At 31.2% G+C, this 7,090-nt stretch overlaps 1 long non-coding RNA gene across 1 annotated transcript; it reads right to left on the bottom strand.

Annotated features, from left to right (window-relative positions):
• Positions 1 to 304: 304 nt before the first annotated feature.
• LOC125589911 lies at positions 305 to 2,868 on the bottom strand. The gene is made up of 2 exons (XR_007326095.1): positions 710 to 2,868; positions 305 to 633 (listed from the first exon to the last, which is right to left on the bottom strand). It is a non-coding gene; the product is annotated as an uncharacterized LOC125589911 (long non-coding RNA).
• Between the last annotated feature and the right edge of the window lie 4,222 nt (positions 2,869 to 7,090).

The following is a 7,090-nucleotide window of genomic DNA, read 5'->3' as shown; positions in this document are numbered from 1 at the left end:
ACTTTCATTTGTGCCGCAATGTTTCCAATCATCTCTCCAGTTTGATGGACTGAGGACACCAATCAGAGTCGAAGGAACATTAAGTGAGATGAAACTACCAATACACTTTTTAAGGAATTGCAAAGTCATGAAGAAACTGATGCTTAATGAGAGTTTCAAAAATTTCATAGAGAAAAAAGGGATTCCAAAAATGTCACCCTAGTTTCAAATTGTGGCTCTTTCAAATATCTAGGTTTTTAATTATCTAGACATGGTTTGAGTAAACTACCTTTTGTTTATGAGAAAAAAAAATGCACTTTGGAAAAAGTATATAAAGTCAACTCCTCGTTTGTTATTTTTCATTTATTCACTTACATTTTTTTAAAAATAATTATATTTATTAAAAAATCCTAAAATTAGTCAGTAAATACAAGAAACAATAAGGGATCGAAACAAAATTCAGTACAACTATTGATCTAGTAACGTCGGGGAGATGACACAGTCAGGCTGCTTTTCAACAACCCCGGGCCCAATTTCTTCTTCTGGAATTGATTGAAGTTAATCCGGTTAGGAGCAAAGCTCCAATTTCTCCTCCTCGCCGTTCTTGCTCCATTCATTTAGCACTTACTAAGATGAAGGTTTATGAACCCATACCTGAATCAGAAAATCCAAACATCGCGACACCATCTACGCAGATTTGAGAAGATGGGTTGAGTAGAGGCAGTCTTACCAAGAGCTGCTACAAAACAAGAGGCAAGAAAAAGGGTTCCTCCAATCGAGAACTTTCAAGTGACAGGCTTTGATTCTGGGAAGAAGGAGATCCGAGCGCGCCATCACGAAATGGTAAATGAGCGTTTCTGACCACTGAGCTCACTAAACATCCACACACTTCTTCTCTTATAACAAGAGACAGATTCTCCGAAAGCCAAATAAAAGAGCTAAGGTGACAGAATAGGCTCAGCGGAACTATGAAGTAAGAACCTATGCCCAAAAAACAACATGAGCTACCTTCAGTGAGGGTGCAAGACCTGAAAAACCCGCAAGTAGACACAAACAAAAAATGAAACAGAGAAGATCGAGAGGATGACAACAAAGCATGGAAAAATCCATGCGCCACCAAGTCGATGACCTACACGCGCTCCGAGAAATAGCACATGACACCGCCAAGATATCTAATCCGACGCACACCCTAGTGAAAAGCATCCACCTAGGTCCACACCGAGTAATGGTAAGCAACTCCTCACCGAGACTCTAAGGCGGATGATAGGACGCCTATCACAATCAAACCACACTGACAAAGACCCGAGAAAATAGATCCGAACCGGGGGAGTTCAATCATGAGCTGACGCGCCACTACCACCAGCCTAAAAACAGATCAAGGAAAGGATCTGAAAAACCCTCGTAAGCTTGAAGCCAACCTAAACGCCAACCATGACCGTTTCCTTCAACTCCTAGACTCATTGCCACTCCGGGAAAAGCTGCTGTCAAGAGGATCCGTCACTGGCGTCCCAAATTTAGGGATCAAAAATCGAACAGCCTCGCTAGAGCTTTGATATCTTGAAAAGGAGTCGAAGTGACGGAAGAGGCAAGATGGAAAAAAGGAAGGGGAAGGAGAAACCCTTCCGATGACGGCGGAAACCACCGAGGTTGGAGATGGTACATGCCGACGAGAAAGCTCGAGAGAGTTTTACTGGAAAGAGAAAGAAAAAAGAGAATTTTTCGCTTCAATGATCATATTTTTTCACTTCCATTTTTTTTTTTGAGAAACATATACAAGACTTGAGTGATTCAATAAATACGTAAATTTCAAGTTTTAGGGAATACTTTTTTTTTTCCATCTGATAATATTATTATAAAAGGACAAAAGTCCAAATACAAACAATAACCTAGCGATAAGGTTGAAACACAAACATCCAAACGAAAGAAACTAAACTTAATGGCCCAACACTAGCCCAAACTTCAAACGAATTCAAGAAAGGCCCAAACCATAACCTGTGATGTGCCACTGCTTTGTCACGCCGAAAAAGAAACATGTTGAAACCTCACAACGAGGCATGACACGCGTCACAAGATCCCACACCGATACCACCAAAGGGAATCACGCCGGAAACTGAACGGCGCTTCACCGGACCTCGCCGGGAGCAAGCGCTTACCCAAACTCACCACTTCATCACCTTTGCTTCTTATCACCGGAGAGCGTCACACGAGAAGTCGAGACCTCATCCAGAAACAAAGTCACCACCCAGACGATTGAAATCCTTCACTCACCCTTCATACACGCTCATCTCTTGATTTCAGATCATCGGATAGCATCAATCGAACAAATCGAGATCTCATCCGTCACATCAAGCCATCAACTACGAAATCAAGCCGAGTCACCAGTCAAGAAACCAGAGAAACTAAAGAAACAGAGCCGCCATCGAACAAGAAGATCGTACGACGCGGGAAAGGAGCCGGCGAGAAGGATGCTAAAGGAGTCACCTTCTCCCGGAAACAAAGCCGGCGAAACCTGCTTAAAGATGCACGGCTTCACAGAGGCAAAACCCAAAGAAAGATAATCAAAGAACTGATAGAGCACCGATGAAAGCTTCAACTCATCTCAAAGAGGAGAGAGAGAAGTCTCGGTCTCCGTCTTAGGGAATACTTAATACTAGGATGGTGATACGGTGAAATAAAAGAAAGAGAAAAACTAAAACTAACTATCAGCTAAAGACCTATAAAAAAAAATGAGGAGAGAGAGAAGAGGAAGTTTAGTTAGTTTATTAGTTTTAGTTTTTCTATGGTTATATAACAAAATTTCTCATACTTTTCAATTGGGGACACCTTTTTCTTTTCCAATTGGTATTTATATGTCCCTCTATAATATTATTATATATATGCCCCTATATGGCTACGTATAAATAAATTGTCGCTGTTGGATAAGCTTCAAATTTTTTTATAAGAACATAATTTCAAACTTATAATTAATGAGCAGAGAGCTCACATGCGACTTTAAAACAAATCGTGCATTCCGTTAATTCGTTCAAACTGGGCCTTGATGTTGAAAATGAATATATACTGTTATCTTATACGAATCGCAAAAACTGGGGTTCTTATCCCCAAGTCACCGTTTCATTATCGAGAGATCTTTTTAGATTTCTAAGAACATTTCTAAAGAGACATTCTATTTTGAAGTTTCTAAAACTTCGTATTTAAATTTAAACGTGTAGTTTTCCAGAATTTTTTGTTTAAATTTAACTTTAAAACTATTTGTATTTTATACTAGGATCATTATATTTGTCATAATTAATTTAGATTTATAAAACTTTACTAGCACATATATAAAAATATTACAACAATATTAATTTGTAAAATATATATTAACATATAAATTTTAAAATATAAATAACATAATTAGTAATATATATTAACATATAAAATTTAAAATATAAAGAACATAACTAATATTAAAATATAAACTAAATACCATAATATTCCATAAAATTATTTCTGTAATGCATATATGATCATTTAGTGCATTTCGAAGTAAAATGACTCTCTTTATTTTTAATATGTAGACCATTTTAGATCTAAAAAAGAAAGCAAAAGAAAAAAATAAAATATTTCTAAAAAAACTTAACTTATATCGATGATATTAATACTCGTGAATACATTCGATCTGAACGAGAAAGAATCGTACAAAAAACATAAAAAACAACAACAACAACAACAACCATCTTCAATTACACAAAATTTGTTTGCACAATACTTTGGGGCTTTTGGAGGTTCCAGATCAAATTTACCTAACTATTATTGTTGTTGTAATATTTAAATTTGTGTAATAGTTATGTTTTCATGTAAATTTTATAAACTTTTTTTTGTTAAGTTTTTTTTGTATATTATTGTTGTCTAAATCTAGTTTTAAAATATTTTGAATCTTATTTTAAAGTTTTATTTAATTGTATGTGTAAAACTTAAATTTATAAAAAAATATATATATTTATGAGATACAAATTTTATGCATTAAATCGATAAGAAAAAAAATATTTAAAAATCATAAATGTGATATGTAACTGTAGGGACCAAAATGTAAACAAAATATGAAATTTCACATTTGAAGTTTTAATAGTGAAACTTTAAATATGGAGTTCTGCTTCGCAAAACATTAATTCTACTATACATTAATTGAGAAGTCATTTAAGTGACGTTTGCTTAGGTGTCACTCATATAAATAATTTGAAAAAATGTTATACTTGATTGGTTGATGACTTTTAATTTTTATTTATTTTAATTATGTTCAAAAAAGGAAAGTATAAAACTAATTAATGTTAGATGCCAATAACCCAATTATATATATATATTGAATTAAATTAACTAATTAAAAGATTGATAAGAAATCATGATAATCAATTAGTTACCTTAAAAAACCATATAATTTGATTTGTTAATTATCAAACGAAATAATATAAGGAATGAAAATTATATTATGAAATTTATTATTAAACACATCTAATAATATGATACAATTTTGGTAGTAAAAAGAGTAAATATGAAAATTTATTTAAAGCCAGAGTAAATTTAAAGAAAAGAAATCAAACATTTTACATATATCAACATTATAAAAATATCATCTTATCATTTTTTCAAAAAAAAACAAATTTTATATAATACAAATAAAAAATATTATTGTATTTTAAGAATTTACACTTATAAAAACGAGAAGTCACTTTAGTGATTATTAGTTTATGTGTCAATCATAGAGAGAGTTTAAGAAAAATTGTTATAATTTGATTAGTTGAAGGATATTCAATTTTAAATTATTTTAATTAGATCTAAAATAAAAAGTAAGTGTAAAACTAATTAATATCACTTACCAAATAATTTAAATGATATTAAAAATAATAATTTATGGCAAATCATTTGTCAAAATTATATAAAGTGTAATAATGTTTGATTAATTATTTTTATATTTATATACTACATAAAATAATTAGTAGAATATAATTTATTGAAATCGATATAATGATTCCATATTCTTATATAAAACATTATATTCATATATAAAGAATTAAAAAAATAAATTGAAAATTAATCGATACAAAACTCAAAATTAAAAAATCTTATCGGTTAGAGATCAAAGATTTAATTGAATAATCTCATATTAAATTAGTATGGCAATTTAATACAAAATTGTGAACAGTATATCAATATCTATAAAAATCTAGATTTCATAAACCAACAATAGATATTGACAAATCTCTGTGATCTTTCCATAGTTAAACCTTGATATCGACTTGGTTCTGGATAATTAAATTTCATATGTTGTTCACGAATAAAAAGTGACAAAACATGTAACTTTGTCTGTGCATCTACGTAAATTTTACGCATATAATCACACTGTATAGGTCCATCCTTGTATTCAACAAAATTTTATAGAAGAGAAAATAGAGGGATTTCACTTTTTCACTCTCTATTTTTCCTTTATAATAGAGTAACTCTATAATAGAATAAACCATTTGAACAAAATTTACGTTATAATATAATTACTCTATTTTTTGGGAATTATAGAAGAAAAAATAGGTTTGAGTTGGAGATACCCTGAATAGCGTATTCGATCATCCCCTGGTCAGACACAAGTCAAGCAACTTTGATACTTGATAGGGTGGCAAAAAGAACATAGACTAAAGAAATAAATAATTTTATATAATCTATGGGATTATGGACAGGATTAAGTTCTTAGGCTATGTGGATTTAGTAGGGGACACGTTTCTAATTATCAGTCAAAATTTTGTTAACTAGTGCCTTGATTACTATAATGTCTTTTATGTATTTATCATAGCACCAGAATGTATGTCAAGTACCAGTCAATTAGCTTTTAGCTGGTCAAAAATGTTGTATAATATAAGAATATTTGTTGCATATAAAAAAAAAAAAAATGACTTCTCGTTTACTTAAAAATAAATATATTTTAATATTTAAATTTTTAATTACCAGTCATTTTAATTTTTAATTACCAGTCATTAGCTCAGTGCACATGTAAACGGCTTAAGAATGCATGCCATCATAAAATCCATTATATTGTCATAAACATTAACTTTATATTATTGCCCACTGATCACCTTTTTATAATACTTATACAACTGAATCGTAACTAGCTCTAGCCTCTATATGAGTATATGGTGTCATAAACATTAACCTTATATTATTGCTCACTAATCACATTAACTAGCTCTAGCCTCTATAAGTGGATGGTTCCAGTGATCAATTGACTATATTAATAAAAAAAATTCTAAGACCCAAACTCTGACGAATTGCTAGTTGAAAAATGCTTTGGAGCTCAAGGATTTCGACGACTTTCCGAGGTATCTCGCGGTTGGCATGGAAACTTATTCTTGTAGTGCTAGAAGACCTGTTACGAATGATAATGATGATCATACTAAAATAGGTAGTTAGCATAGCCATACAAAACAAAAAACTGATGTCGTATAAATCTCTTGATTTGCTTGAAAAATATAATAAAGAATATTATGGACATCATGAAATTTCTTGATTCTGTGATTATCACCTCAGTTGATATAGAGAAATTGGAGATACTACACTTGGAAACGTAAGCCGACAATTTCCTGTGAAAGAATAAAAAATCATAATACGAACAAAGCATTCACATAAATATTTGGCTTTTCATGTTTTCCCCTTTTTCATATGATCCAAAACCGAAAAAAGTTTTGTGTCATATATGTTTTGTTAATGAGTACTTTGAATGTTTTTGTTAGAAAAAACTTTCAAACCCTAATCTAAATGTTTGTATGAAATTAAAGAAAAAGTTGGTTGTAAGGTAACTTGTAGATGTGGTAAAATTCAACTCGCATAATCCAATGCCAGTCACCCCTTTGTAGCTAATTAATCAAATATATTACTAGTTTAATATTGGGAATAAAAAAATATAACTTCGAAAAAGCAAACAAAAATTAAGAAATCAAAACACGATTGAATCAAAAATCTATTTAAAGCTTGTATACTAATTATGTGAATTAGGCTTTAGATTGGTAAAACATTAGCATAAGCATTTAGAAAAGCATTTAGAAAAGCATTTACAAAATGTCGATGCTCTCCAAATGCTCTCTGCTTAATA

This window comes from Brassica napus, chromosome C7 (assembly GCF_020379485.1).
Source record: "Brassica napus cultivar Da-Ae chromosome C7, Da-Ae, whole genome shotgun sequence".
In the NCBI taxonomy this organism is placed as follows: domain Eukaryota; kingdom Viridiplantae; phylum Streptophyta; class Magnoliopsida; order Brassicales; family Brassicaceae; genus Brassica; species Brassica napus.
The sequence above is the reverse complement of the archived record's forward strand: the minus strand, read 5'-3'. Positions and strand labels throughout refer to the sequence as shown.